The sequence below is a fragment of the Phyllobates terribilis genome, unplaced genomic scaffold (genome assembly GCF_046119375.1).
Source record: "Phyllobates terribilis strain yellow unplaced genomic scaffold, ASM4611937v1 Scaffold_2__4_contigs__length_985480577, whole genome shotgun sequence".
Classification (NCBI taxonomy): domain Eukaryota; kingdom Metazoa; phylum Chordata; class Amphibia; order Anura; family Dendrobatidae; genus Phyllobates; species Phyllobates terribilis.
Window position 1 is genome coordinate 139,425,844 of NW_027362762.1, and position 16,239 is coordinate 139,442,082.

Consider the following 16,239-nt stretch of genomic DNA (forward strand, 5'->3'; position numbering starts at 1 on the left):
AAAGGCAGAACCAGGTACACACAGGATACTTACAAAGAAGTAGCGAGTGGACTCTAAACTCACAAACGGGAGTACAGGGACAACGAGTAGGAGTTAGGTACGGGATAAGATTCTGCAGGAAGGTACGGACATAGAGAAAAACAGGTAACAGGCTAGGAGAGTATTCAGACAAGAACAGACACAGCAGCAAGATACAGGAGCGGATCTAGGTATGTGGCCCCTAGAAGGCGGAACGAAAAGGCTAGGAGCGTGTTCAGACAGGAACAGGCAAGATACAGGAACGGGTCTAGGTATGCGGCCCCTAGAAGGCGGAAAGAACAGGCTAGGAGCGTGTTCACACTGGCCTGGAAATACAGCCTCCAGGATAGGCAGAAGACAACAGGCTAGAAGATAGTTCAGACAGGACACAGTTCAGACATGGGAACTGATACCGCAAGGCAGGACGCATAGACAGGACCTGGCACATCAGTGACCGGAAGCCAACTGACAGAACACAATGCTCAGGCATGGATTCCAGGGAGGAGCTGGGTTAAATACCAGGTGACAGACAGCAATAGGCTGAGGACGCACAAGGGGTGTGCCTGCAGCAGCTACAAGAAGCAGGAAGTGATCGGGCGCCGCCCTTAAGCAGCAGAAACAGAGGCAAGCAGACAGCATGGAGGGAAGCCAGGCTAGCAGACTGGACTGGAGATCAAGTGCGCGCTCTTGCACAGTGGGAGATGGACCACTATGCAAGGACGCCACCAGGTATGTTACAGCCGCCACCAGGTTATGGCCATTGTCACACACGACCATGCCTGGATGTAGGTTCAGCGGTCTCAGCCACAGATCTGCCTGCTCTTTCACAGCTGTCCACAACTCACAAGCAGTGTGAGGTTTATGAGTTTCAGCACAGCCTGTTGCCGCATGGCTGAGGCAGTACTGCAGTGCTTCCAGCTTGTAACTGATGTGGTGATATCTGAGATGGAGGCTTAACATGAGGAGGAGGAGGAGGATGATGCGCAGGAGCTGTACAGTGTGGGGGCAACTCTGACTGACATAGGGCCCGCAATCCTCGGTGTGGGGAGGATGTGTTCCGTCCCAAGGTCCGACTGGGTCCCGGCTTCCACTATGTTTACCCAGTGTGCCGTCAGGGAGATGTACCGTCCCTTGGCCACAAGCACTTGTCCACGTGTCCGTTGTCACGTGGACTCTCCCAGTAACTGGGTTGTTGAGGGCACGGCAGATGTTTTGGGACACGTGCTTGTGTAGTGCGCGGATGGCACACCGGGCAAAATAGTGTCGGCTGGGGACCGAGTACCGAGGGACGGCCACCGCCATAAGGTTGCGGAAGGATTCCGTCTCCACCAGCCTAAAAGGCAGCCTTTCCAACGCAAGCAGTCGTGAAATGTGCAAATTTAGGACTGTGGCCTGTGAGGCGTTGGCTGCAAATTTGCGCTTTCGTTCAAAGCTCTGGGATATGGACAATTGAACGCTGCAGTGGGACGTGGACATGGATGTTGATGCTGTTTCTTGAGAAACTGCCATAACAAGTGAAGACTGAGAGGAGGGGGCATCTTTGCATGCAGTATGGACAGGGGATTGCCTTGCACGCACAACAGGGGGTTCTATCACACGCACAACAGCGGAAGAAGCAGAGGTGACACCCGCTGACACTGGTCGTGGACCCTGGGGTTCGCCCCACAAAGTTGGGTGCTTTGCTGCCATGTGCCTGATCATGCTGGTGGTGGTCAGGCTGGTAGTTTTGTCACCCCTGCTGATGCTGGCATGGCAGGTGGTACAAATGACCTTTTTGGGGTTATCAGCAGAGTCTTTAAAAAAATTCCAGACTCTGGAAGACCTACAGGTTGTACTGGCAATGTCCCTCGTGTTGGTGTTACGGGGAACTGTTGCCCGCCTTCTGTGTGCGGCCACCACACTGCTTCTTCCTGCCTGTTGGGGTACTCTGCCTCCCTCCCCCTGTGTGCTGCTGGCCTCGCTCTGCGTGTCCTCCTGACATGTTGGGTTAGTTACTAGATCATCCACCACCTCCTCCTCTTCCACTTGCACACCACGATCCCCCTCCTCACTTCGTGGCAATTGTGTCTCATCATCGTCCACCTCTTGTGACAAATTGCCAGCGTCGACTTCCTGTGGCCGTGGCTGTTCAAATATTTGGGCATCGGTACATGGGATCTCCTCTTCCACCACTTCAAGCGGAGCAGGTGAGGGGCACAAATATGGAAATGGACCAGTGAACAGCTCTTCAGAGTGTCCAAGTGTGGGATCAGTTGCTGTCTGACGATACTCGGCATGGTGGGAGGATGGAGCATCAGGGTGAGGAGGAGTATGCGGTCGAGACTCACGGCTACTAAAACTTGACCATGTGGAAGACAGACCGGAGGTGGTGGTGCCCAGGTAAATGGAAGTATTATCTGCTATCCAATTAATAACCTGTTCACACTGATCAGTTTGCAATACTGGTGTTGTAGTGTGCTTCCCTAGTAATTCGGTCAAGAAGTGGGAGCGAGAAGATGTGGCTGTTGCTTGTGGCACATTTTCACCTTGGCCACGGCCCCGTCCACTGCACGCACCATCACCAGAACGTCCAGTTCCACGTCCCTTGCCACGCGCCTTGCCCATTGTAAATGAAGTAAAATAGCTTACACTCGCACTATCAATGGAAAAAGGGTAATAAAAAGGAGATTAGAACCGTGGAAGAGGAAAACCAAAGTTCTATTTGTCTGGCCTACACCAGAATCTTTTAAACAGATATATTTGTGACTGAACAGACAGGGAGACACTATTACTGTTTTTTTTTTACGTAAAACAGGCCAAAAGCTGGATAATACAGAGATTTGAGTTGTGGAACTGCAAAACCACAGTTCTAATTTACTGGCGTATACCAGACTTTTTTAAACAGATATATTTGGGGCTGAACAGTCAGCGACACTCTCAAACTGTTTTTTTATGTAAAAAAAAACCAAAAGTGGATAATACAGAGATTTGACCGGTGGAACTGCAAAACCACAGTTATAGTTATGTGGCGTAAACCAGAATCTTTCAAACAGATATATTGGTGTCTGACCAGTCAGGGAGACACTATAACAGTTTTTTTTTACGGCAAAAAATGCCAAAAGCATGATAATACAGAGATTTGACCCGTGGAACTGCAAAACCACAGTTATAGTTATGTGGCGTACAACAGAATCTTTCAAACAGATATATTGGTGTCTGACCAGTCAGGGAGACACTATAACAGTTTTTTTTTACGGCAAAAAATGCCAAAAGCATGATAATACAGAGATTTGACCCGTGGAACTGCAAAACCACAGTTATAGTTATGTGGCGTACAACAGAATCTTTCAAACAGATATATTGGTGTCTGACCAGTCAGGGAGACACTATTACAGTTTTTTTCACGGTAAAAAAAGCTAAAAACAGGATAATACAGAGATTTGACCCGTGGAACTGCAAAACCACAGTTATAGTTATGTGGCGTACACCAGACTCTTTTAGGCTGCGTTCACACATTGCGTATTTTCGCGCGCTTTTTTGCGCGCGCTTTTTCAAAATACACAATATGTCTTGTGTCTGCCAGCAAAGTGAATGGGAAATTCACTTTGCCGTTAAGACACAGTGTAATATTACGCAGCGCGAAAGCGCAGCTGCGTAAAGAATTGACATGTCAATTCTGTACGCAGCTGCGTCCTGCGCTTTCTCCCTATTGTGCCCAGTATAAGCGATGGAATTATGCAGCTGTGTTCACACACTGCGTAATTCCAGCACTTTTTTACGGAGGTGCAGGAGAAACTATGGATACTCACCTATCCGATGGATGGGAGAGGCGTCCGGTCCGGTCCCGCGGCTTGCAGCATCTGCCGGTGAAGCGATCAGCTGTTAGCTAACCGGCTTGTAAATCAGCTGATACAAGCCGGTCAGCTGACAGTCAGCTGATCGCTTCACGGCCGATGCTGGAAGCCACGGGACCGGTCCGGTCCGGCGTCCGCGGCTTCCAGCATCTGCAGGTGAAGCGATCAGCTGTTAGCTAACCGGCTTGTATCAGCTGATTTACAAGCCGGTTAGCTAACAGCTGATCGCTTCACGGCAGATGCTGGAGGCCGCGGGACCGGACCGGACGCCTCTCCCATCCATTGGATAGGTGAGTATCCATAGTTTTTTTCTTTTTAAAAGCAGTGCATGTACTGCAGCCAGAAGCTGTCTGTACATACACTGCTAAGGGGACACTCACACTCACACACACACACACACGACACATAGACACAGACACAGACAGTACACACAGGACACACAGACACATACATTACATTACATACATACACATACAGACACATACAGGTGTCCATGCTCCTCACACTTCATTTCTCCTGCACCTCCGTAAAAAAAACGCAGGAAAAAATGCAGTGTGTGAATGGAGGTGCTTTTTTTACCTGCGTAAAAAAACGCAGGTAAAAAAATCAGGAAAATACGCCCGTAAAAAAAAACGCAGTAAAATACGCAATGTGTGAACGCAGCCTAAAACTGATATATTGGTGTCTGACCAGTCAGGGAGACACTATTACAGTTTTTTTTTACGGAAAAAAATGCCAAAAACAGGATAATACAGAGATTTGACCCGTGGAACTGCAAAACCACAGTTCTATTTTTCTGGCCTACACCAGACTCTTTTAAACAGATATATTGGTGTTTGAACAGTCAGGGAGACACTATTACTGTTTTTTTTACGGCAAAAAATGCAAAAAGCAGGATAATACAGAAATTTGACCCGTGGAACTGCAAAACCACAGTTATAGTTATGTGGCGTACACCAGACTCTTTTAAACAGATATATTGGTGTCTGACCAGTTAGGGAGACACTATTACAGTTTTTTTATGGCAAAAAATGCCAAAAACAGAATAATACAGAGATTTGACCCGTGGAACTGCAAAACCACAGTTCTATTTTTCTGGCCTTCCCCAGACTCTTTTAAACAGATATATTGGTGTCTGAACAGTCAGGGAGACACTATTACTGTTTTTTTTAACGGCAAAAAATGCAAAAAGCAGGATAATACAGAGATTTGACACGTGGAACTGCAAAACCACAGTTATAGTAATGTGGCATACCCAGTTATAGTAATGTGGTGTACACCAGAGTTCTATTTTTCTGGCCTGCACCAAACTCTTTTAAACAGATATATTGGTGTCTGAACATTCACAGACACACTCAATTTTTTTTTTTTGGGGGGGGGATACCAAAAGGTTAATAAGATGCGTATTTGGACAGTCTGACTGACCTTGAGACCGGGGTGATAAGTCTAGCAATTTGACCAACAGGAGCAGCTCACAGGACTGTAATGCAGCATTTGCTGGTATAACCACTGCATCTCCTATACAGCCTGCCTGCCTGCCTGATATGTGGGATGGATATTAGTCCTGAGAAGGACTGTTTGTTTGATTTGGCAGGCTTTAGAGACCTTACACTACCTATTTCGCACTATATATCTCTCCCTAACTCCGCAGCACTGACCCTACACTGGCTGATCCGGAGCGACTGTGTCCAAGATGGCGGCGCCCGGTTTTAAATACTTGAGGTGACGCTGTGCGGCCAGCCAATCACTGTAATGCCCACAAACAACATGGCTGCGGCATTACAGTGACTGGCTGGCAATCCCTGCATGTTCATGTTCATTGGCTCTGTAAAGAGCGCCAAACAAGCAGGGTGGAGACCCGAGCTCCCGCCCGAGTAACCCGGAAATGCACGGTGCTCGCCGAACATCCCGAGTAGCGTGATGCTCGGGCGAGTAACGAGCAGTGTCGAGCATGCTAACTCAACACTAGTAACAATATGTTAGTCTGGAGATCACAGAGAGTTGGCAAGGCAGGCACAGTGCACACTGACTGTAACAAACTCTCAGCATCATTGAGAGGAGACAGTCTCAGCACACACAAAAATATCTCTGTGACAAACTGTGAGAAGCCCTGCTATACTATACTTTAAATTGAGAATGATCGAGCTCAACAGATCAACTTTGACAAAGTAATTGATGAATTTGCTTCTCTGAAAGTTAGGAAACAAATGTTTAAGTAGCTGTTTAAAACTGAACAAATTGGCAATGTTTAAGTAATGTTATGTTTAAGTGAACAAAGTTTAAATATATACTGTTTAAAACGACTTAATATTTAATAAACATATACAGTTATTTGAAAATTGTGCAATATTTGGAATTATTCACCTTATTAATTTTCCAAACATATTCACTGAATATTTAACTTCTAAAACTTGCATTATAATCAACAAAATCTATTAAAGGTCTTGCGGAATGTGGTGAAGCCTGTGTGTTGTATACAACAATGCGTAGCAGGCTTCACCACGTTCCGCACAACCTCTAGTGATTGAAATGTTGAGGGGCCCCACTATGAAGTTTTGCCCCGGGGCCCCGAAGTTTATAGTTACAGCACTGGTCATAGGTGCAGGAAGATTCCATGACAAGGGCCTCCCTTGACAAACATTATCTATGATGGAGTACTGTAGTAGTTGTGGCCCTCAATTCATGTTTTCAGAGGGTCATCAGTCGGTCATCAACAGTCAGTGTAAATTTCTATTGAATATGTATCCCCTATCTCAGTCACAATTTGGTACAAGCTAGGCATGTTTTTTTTGCCAAATAGGGTGACTGACAGTACATTTCTATTGAATATGTATTCCCTATCTCAGTCACAATGTGGCACAACCTGTGACAAGGGCCTCCAATGACAAATATTAGTTTGGTAGGACCACTGTACATTCCAGATTTATCCACTGCACAATGTGCATAGGGTTTGTAAAAATTAGCCCTAGGACTGAGTCATGGTTGACACAGGAAGCCACCATCCCAAGTGCCTCCAATCACCAATAGTAGTTAGGCTGGAGTAGGAATACTGTCCTGGTTTGTCCACTGCACAATGTGCATAGGGTTTGTAAAAATTAGCCCTATGGACTGAGTAATGGTTGACACAGGAAGCCACCATCCCAAGGGCCTCCAATCACCAATAGTAGTTAGGCTGGAGTAGGAATACTGTCCTGGTTTGTCCACTGCACAATGTGCATAGGGTTTGTAAAAATTAGCCCTATGGACTGAGTCATGGTTGACTCACTATTTTGGCTGTGACCGCTAGCTTGGCTTGTGCCATGAACATCTGAAAATCTGTCAACAAACCCAAAATGGCAAAAAAGCCAGTTATTAAGGGACGTGGACGTGGTGTTGTCAGTGGTGCGCGAGAAGGCCCTCAGTCTGTGTCAGGTCTGAAGAAGCTTGATGCATCCACTATGTTCCTGGAAAAATTTCCTGGTCTGGAACGTAAACGTGCGTGGAAGCCAGAAGAGCGAGAGCAGATTCTGTCTTGGATAGCAGACAAGGCCTCAACGCATTTGTCAAGCAGCAACAAATCTTCCACGACCACACAGTCTACTGTGGATACACAGAAGGCTGACCCATCCCATCCTGAAGCTGGTTCTCCTACCTCCCGCCATTATCAGTCACAGGAGACATATGACCCCCAAGCTTGGCCACTCCGAGGATCTGTTTTTTACGTATCCTTTGGTTGGCTCTGGCCTATCACCGTACAGCATTGAAGAGAGACAAGAGGAAGTGGTGTGTATTGATGCTCAAGTATGTGAGGACCTACGGCCAGAAGAAAGCCACTTGACGGACCATCATTTACTGTCTCCAGAGGTGGAGGCTGATGATGATGAGACACAGTTGTCATCAGGTCAGCCTACAATGTCAACTGGGAAGGAGGAGGAGATGGAAGACGAGGTGGTCGATGATGAGTCCACTGATCTGACCTGGACCATTGGCACGCATAGCCATGACAGCAACACAGAGGAAGATGGATATGTAGCACCAACACAGGCACCAAGGGGTCGTGGTTTGCCCAGAGTGAGAACTGGGTGAACTGTTCCCAAGAGCAACCCCACTGTGCACTAAGTCAGGGCAAGGGGGCGTTCAGCTGCTGTGTGGAATTTTTTTCTGAAAGTCCTTCAGAGAAAAACATTGTAGTCTGTAGCATCTGCCATACCAAGTTGAGCAGAGGCCAGAGCAAAGGCAACCTGAGCACCACCAGTATGCAATACCAGATGGAAGCTAAGCACTCCATTAGGTGGGCGGAACACCAGGGTACCAAATCTGCGTCTGCTGGTCCAGCCAATGCCATGTCGCCTGGGCTATGTCCTTCAGAATCTGCTGTTCAGGAAGCAGGCATTCATACCTTCTGCCCACAAGCTACGGTTGATCACACACAACAAACATCAACCACATCCACTTCCTTGTCCCAGCAAAGCGTCCAATTGTCTGTACCAGAGAGATTGGAAAGAAAGCGTAAATACTCAGCCACGCACCCACAGGCACAAATACTAAACTTGCACATTGCCAAATTGCTATCTGTGAGATGTTGCAGTTTAGGCTTGTGGGAACACAGTCTTTCCGTGATCTCTTGGCTGTGGCTGCCCCATGATACATTGTTCCCAGCCACCACTATTTTGCCCGTTGTGCCGTCCCTGAGTTTCACAAGCATGTGTTAAACAATCTGAACCGTGCTCTCACCAATGCCGTAACCGGGAAGGTCCACCAACAACAGACACCTGAACAAGTTGTTGTGGACAGGGACGATACAATTATGTCACGGCACACTGGGTGAACCTGGTGGAGGGTTGGACAAAGGCACAAACTGGAATATCACACATCCTACCAACGCCAAGCTGCTATTCTTCTGTCAGGGTTTCCTCTTCATATTCCACTTCCTCTCTCCCCTACTCCTGAACCCTCATCCTCTGCTGAATTACCCTAGCCATCTCTGCCAAGCTGGGACCTGTGCAGCAGCGCATCGGTAAAGTGGCAACACGCTCTGCTGAAGCTGGTCTGTTTAGGTCAGAAAGCACACACTGTAGCAGAGCTGTGGCAAGCTTTAAAACAACAGACCGATCAGTGGCTCTCCCCGCTGCACCTCCAACCCAGTCTGGTCGTCTGCGGTAATGGGCGTAACCTGGTGGCGACTTTAAAGGTCGGCAAGCTGGTACACGTGCCATGCATGGCTCACGTGCTGAACCTAGTTGTTCAGAAATTTCTGAAAACTTACTGACTTGCCATACCTACTTGAGAAGGTGCGTCGTATTAGCACCCATTTTCGCCATTCCTCTACCGCTTTTGCTGCTCTTACAGCGCTGCAAAAGCACTTGAATTTGCCAAGTTACCGACTCATTTGCGACCATTTGAGGCCAGAAATGGCAGAATTTTCAGCGCAATAATATGTGATCCGTCTGATGGACAAACCACAGTTTTAAATAACTGGCCTGTAGATAACTATTTTTAACAGCGACCTCATGTCAATAAGTTCGCTGACACACTGCAACAAAATTTCAATGGAGGCCAGAAATGGCAGAATTTTCAGCGCAATTATATGTGATCCATGTGACGGAGAAACCACAGTTTTAAATAGCTGGCCTGTAGGTAACTATTTTTAACAGCGACGTTGTGTCAATAAGTTCGCTGACACACTGCAACAAAATTTCAATGGAGGCCAGAAATGGCAGAATTTTCAGCGCAATTATATGTGATCTGTGTGACGGACAAACCGCAGTTTTAAATAGCTGGATTTTTAGCGCTGTAATATGGAAAGGATCTGGCTGTATTCTGCAGTGCCAACAAGCAAATGTCGCAGAAAAGCAGTCTTCTCTGGATTGCTTTTTAAGCAAATAATCAGGATTAAAATAAAAAAATAATTATTCCTGGCCCCTGATACCTGGGGCTATATCAACAAATATAATAGCAAACAGAACTGGAATTGACCCCCCTTGGAAGAAGCACTTTGCGAAACGGCGTCGTCGGGGTAGGTTCCTTCCCTCCTCATGTGAGTAAATATATATATCCTCTAGTCCTGTTATGATTTACTACTTATCCACTTACATCTGTTTATCCACATCCAGCTGTCTATATTCATAATAAGGGATTTCCCTGATATATGCACTTTGCACCTTTATGTCTGAGATTAGTAACCGAGTCCAGTATTGCCATTTAGCCTGCAATTTTGGGTGTATTTACCTGCTTACTTTTGGCTGATATAGGACGATTTGATATTGTATGGGGCTATGTTATATAATTTTTTGTATTTATTTGAGAAGCTGTGCTTCCTGTTATTCATGTATGACGTTGATGGATGGAACCCGAAGGTCTCTGATTTTTAATTATTTTTTAATTATTTGTTGATTTTAAAGATTGGAAATAAAATTAAATTTTTTATCTACATATTTTATCCATCTTCCTTTGAAGCTGGGCCACTTGAGCTAGAGCTTTTTGTGCGTTATATTGTGAACTCAGAAAGTATATTTATGTGACCTTTATGACTTGTACTAACTAATAAACAACCAAATCTCTCCCTAGCTCAGCAGCACATCTCCCTACACTGCCTGATTGTGGAGTAGACTGACGAGCACGGCGCCGCCAGGTCTGATATAGACCTGATGACGCTGTGCGGCCAGCCAATCACTGTAATGCCACAATCAACATGGCTATGGCATTACAGTGTGTGGCAGACAATCCCTGCATGTTGATTGGCGCTCTAAAGAGCGCCAAACATGCAGGGAGGGAACCCGAGCATCCGCCCGAGCATCTCGAAAGTACTTGGCGAGCTCCGAGCCTCTCAAGTATTGAGATGCTTGGGCGAGTACCGAGTACTTGCGAGTATGCTCGCTCATCACTAGTCTTAGGTCATTTGTAGAATGGAGGGCACGTGTAGGGCGATAGACAGAGATGAGAGAGGAGATATAAGGTGGTGAAGAACTGTGGAGAGCTTTGTGGGTGAGAGTGATGAGTTTATATTGGACCCTGTAGCGAATGGGCAACCAGTGTAATGACTGGCACAAGATGGAGGCATCGGTGAAGCAGCTGAACAGAAATACGACCCTGGCTGCCGCATTCAGGACGGATTGGAGAGGAGAAAGTTTGGTAACAGGGAGACCGATCAGAAGAGAGTTGCAGTAGTCCAGACGAGAGTGTATAAGAGCGACAGTAAGAGTTTTAGCAGTTTCAAAGGTGAGAAAAGGTCGGATTCTAGAGATGTTTTTAAGGTGCAGGTGACAAGAGTGACCTATACTGGTTGGCCACCTTTCTCGATCCATGGAACAAGGAGAAATTTCTCTCCTTTTGGAGTCACCAAAGAGTTTTACAATGGAATCGTTCAAGAGGGCCGTTGTAGATCAGTTGCTGAAAACATCACCCTCAGACAATGCTGGTGGCAGAGATACCGACTCTTTTCAACACCAAGGGATTATGGGGAGACACACGAACACCAGCTTCAACAGAGGTGGGGGGGAAATGTGCACAAATTGGGCAATTTTCAATAAACTAGCAGAACAGCAAGGGCTATCTGTGCCTGTTGCAATGCCAAGGAGGGATAAGTTTCAGAACATGGTCAAGGGGTACATCCTTTCTGACCCTTCAGTTCCCTTTAATTATTGGGTGTCTAAGCTGAACACTTGGCCTGACCTCTCCTTATATGCCTTGGAGGTGCTGGTCTGCTAGTGTAGCATCAGAGCGTGCTTTCAGTTCTTCTGGGGCAATTATCACTGATAGACGCACGCGCCTCCCCACGGAAAATGCAGACAAACTTACTCTGATTAAATTCAACAAGGACTGGATGTCTCCACAGTTTGTAATCCCTTCAGATGACAGCAAGCCAGCCTAAATTCACCAAAAATGCAGATTCATGCTACTGCTATTAACGTCACCCCCTTAACATAAAAATCCGTTTCCTTCCTTCGTCAACCATGACTCAGCCCATAGGGCTAATTTTTACAAACCCTATGCACATTGTGCAGTGGACTAACCAGGACAGTATTCCTACTCCAGTCTAACTACTATTTGTGATTGGATGCCCTTGGGATGGTGGCTTCCTGCGTCAACCATGACTCAGTCCATAGGGCTAATTTTTACAAACCCTATTCACATTGTGCAGTGGACAAACCAGAACAGTATTCCTATTCAAGCCTAACTACTATTTGTGATTGGTGGCCCTTGGGATGGTGGCTTCCAAAATAGTGGGTAAAATGGCCTGGTGCGCTCTTGGTAGCAGGCAGTATGAAATGTCTGGACTACTGCTTTGTGTAGCACACTAAACGCTTTTTTAAGTGGACTAATGTGGACAGAAGGCAGGCTGACACCCCAAAAACAGTGGGGAAAATGGCCTGGTGTATGCTTGGTAGCAGGCAGTAGGAAATGTTTGGACTACTGCTTTGCGTTGGGCACTAAACGCCTCTTTATATGGACTACTGCGGACAGCAGAAGCCAGGCTCTGACCCCTAAAACAGTGGGAAAAATAGACCGGTGCTTTTTTTTTTTTTAAAAAAAAGGCAGCACAAAATGCTACTGATGCGCCCCCTGGGGCCGTGGGGTACTCGGTAGCCGGGCCGGTCGGTCTATTGGGGTAGTCACGGCGGCAGTGACCCGGTCCGTGGCCCCAAGGCGGTCATTAAATGAAAAGTCAATTGGGGAAATAAAGTTTTGGGGATAAAGTTTGTGACGCCACCCATGGTATGCGGCTATAGGTGGCCGCCGCTGCTATTCAGATCCACTGGGGCCGTTGGTGACGCAGCAAAGATGGTTCAGCTCTCCACGGGTAGAGCTAGTCCTCAGCGCAGTTAAATGAGAAATTTAGGATGTTGGTGTTGTGCACGGCAGGTTACGCAGCAATTAAGTGAAAGACTGTAACATAGCCTGGCGGCGTCCTTGCATAGTGGTCCATCTCCCACTGTGCAAGAGCGCGCACTTGATTTCCAGTCCAGACTGCCACTTTGGCTTCTTTCCATACTGTCTGCTTTGCTCTGCTCTGGCTGCTTAGGGCGACGCCCGTTGAACTTCCTGTTTCTTGTAGCTGCTGCAGACACACCCCTAATGCGTCCTCAGCCTATTGCTGTCTGTCACCTGGTATTTAAACCAGCTCCTCCTTGGAATCCATGCCTGAGCATCTTGTTCTGTCAGTTGCCTTCTTGTCACTGATGTGCCAGGTCCTGTCTATGTTTTCTGCCTTGCGGTATAAGTTCCCATGTCTGAACTGTGTCATAGAATCATAGAATGGTAGAGTTGGAGGGGACCTCCTGGGTCATCTGGTCCAACCCCCTGCTCAAAGCAGGATTCACTAAATCATCTCAGACAGATTTCTGTCCAGCCTCTGTTTGAAGACGTCCATTGAAGGGGAACTCACCACCTCTCGTGGCAGCCTGTTCCACTCATTAATCACCCTAACTGTCAAAAAGTTTTTTCTAATATCTAATCTGTGTCTCCTCCCATTTAGTTTCATCCCATTGCTTCTAGTCTTTCCTTGTGCAAATGAGAATAAAGATGATCCTTCTACAATGTGACAGCCCTTGACATATTTGTAGACAGCTATTAAGTCTCCTCTCAGTCTTCTTTTTTGCAAGCTAAACATTCCCAAATCCTGCAACCGTTCCTCATAGGACATGGTTTGCAGACCAGTCACCATTCTGGTCGCTCTTCTCTGAACTTGCTCCAGTTTGTCTATGTCTTTTTTAAAATGTGGTGCCCAAAACTGTACACAGTATTCCAGATGAGGTCTGACCAAAGAGGAGTAAAGACCGATAATGACTTCACGTGATCTAGACTGTATGCTTCTGTTAATACATCCCAGAATTGTATTTGCCTTTTTTGCTGCTGCATCACACTGTTGACTCATGTTCAGTCTATGATCTATTAGTATACCTAAGTCTTTTTCACATGTACTGTTGCTTAGCTCTATTCCTCCCATTCTGTATATGCTTTTTTCATTTTTATTGCCCAGATGTAGTACTTTGCATTTTTCCCTGTTAAAAACCATTCTGTTGGTTGCTGCCCACTGCTCCAGTTTATTTAGGTCTTTTTTAATCTTCCCTCTCTCTTCTCTAGTATTAGCTATCCCTCCTAGCTTTGTGTCATCAGCAAATTTAATCAGTTTACCCTCAATTCCTTCATCTAAATCATTGATAAAGATGTTGAACAATACAGGTCCCAGGACGGAGCCCTGTGGTACCCCACTTGAGACATTCATCCAGCTGGATGTGAAGCCATTTACAACCACCCTTTGAGTCCGATCACTAAGCCAGTTATGAATCCACCTAACAGTTGCCTGGTCCATTGCATACTTGGTCATTTTTTCAATAAGGATGGTGTGAGATACTTTGTCAAATGCTTTGCTGAAGTCAAGATATACTATATCTACAGCATTTCCCTGATCCACCCAATCAGTGATTCTGTCATAGAAGGAAATTAACTTAGTCTGACATGACTTGTTAGTTACAAACCCATGCTGACTCTGGTTAATCACTTCATTCTTATCCAGGTACTTACATACATGTTGTTTAATAATTTGTTCAAAGATCTTTCCTGGTATAGAAGTCAGACTCACCGGCCTATAGTTCCCTGGGTCCACCTTCTTCCCCTTTTTGAAGATAGGAACAACATTTGCTCTTCTCCAGTCTTCTGGGACTTCTCCTGTTCTCCAAGAATTTTCAAAGATTATGGAGAGTGGTTCTAAAATTTCTTCTACGATCTCCTTCAGTACTCTGGGGTGTAATTCATCTGGACCTGGAGACTTGAACTCATTTATGTTAGCTAAATATTCCCTCACAATCTTTCTGTTTACAGATAACTTGGATTCCTCTATTCCTTTAAAAGGACAGTGAAGATTAGTTGATGTTACATTTTCTTTCTGAGAGAAAACAGATGCAAAATAGGAGTTAAAAAGTTCGGCCTTCTCAACATCCTCTCTTACCATTTCTCCATTTTCATCCTGTAAAAATCCTATAGCATCTTTGACTTTTCTTTTACTTTTGACATACCCCCAAAATCCTTTTTTATTGCTTTTGACATCTCTTGCAAGCCTTAATTCATTGTCAGCTTTAGCTAACCTGATACGTGCCCTGCAGGATCTGCAGACTGCATTATAATCTTCTTTAGATATGCCTCCCTCTTTCCATTTAATAAACATTTCTTTCTTTCTTTTTAGCATGTGTTTAAGTTCTGTGTTCATCCATCCTGGTTTCCTTAAATGCTTCCCATTCTTCCTACTTTTCGGGATTGTTAACGATTGTGCTTTGAGAATCTCATTTTTAAGCGTGTCCTGTCTGTGTACTCTAGCCAGCTGTCTGTCTGCCTTCCTGGAGGCCGTATTTCCAGGCCTGTCTGAACACGCTCCTAGCCTGTTCGTCTCGCCCTCTGGGGGCCGCATACCCAGACTCGCTCCTGTATTTGTTGCAGTACAGTTCCTGTCTGAACTGTCTCCTAGCTTCCTACCTGTTTTGTCTTTATGTCCGTTTGTTTCCTTTTTCTGCAGTGTCTGAATCAGCACTTGGCTTTACCTAGGCTCGTTCCTGCATGTTGTTGCAGTTACTGTTCTTGTTTGAACTGTCTCCTAGCTTCTTACCTGTTTTGTCTTTATGTCCGTTTGCTCCCTTTTTCTGTAGAGTCTGAACCTGCACCTAACTTCTACTCGTTGTCATTGTACTTCCGTTTGTGAGTTGGAGTCCTTTCGCTACTTCTTTGCAAGTACCTTGTGTGTTTCTGGTTCTGCCTTTCTTTTCCAGTCTCTTCCGTGTGTGCAGAGCCCTGTCCTCTTTGCTTTATCTTTGTTTACCGCTTCGGCAATTTATCTCTGTCCTGTCTTACTTACCGCTTCGACGGTTTCTGTCCGCTCAGTCTTGTCCACCGCACTTGCGGTTTGGCTCTGCTCAGCTCTGTCCACCGCGTCTGCGGTTTTGCTCTGCTCGGCCTTGTCCACCGCGTCTGCGGTTTTGCTCTGCTCTCCTTTGTCCACCGCGTCTGCGGTTTTGCTCTGCTCAGCCTTGTCTACCGCGTCTGCGGTTTCGCTCTGCTCAGCCTTGTCTACCGCGTCTGCAGTTTCGCTCTGCTCAGCCTTGTCTACCGCGTCTGCGGTTTCGATCTGCTCAGCCTTGTCTACCGCATCTGCGGTTTCGCTCTGCTCAGCCTTGTCTACCGCGTCTGCGGTTTCGCTCTGCTCAGCCTTGTCTACAGCGTCTGCGGTTTCGCTCTGCTCAGCCTTGTCTACCGCGTCTGCGGTTTCGCTCTGCTCAGCCTTGTCTACCGCATCTGCGGTTTCGCTTTGCTCAGCCTTGTCTACTGCGTCTGCGGTTTTGTTCTGCTCAGCCCTGTCCACCGCGTCTGCGGTTTTGCTCTGCTCAGACTTGTCTACCGCGTCTGTGGTTTCGCTCTGCTC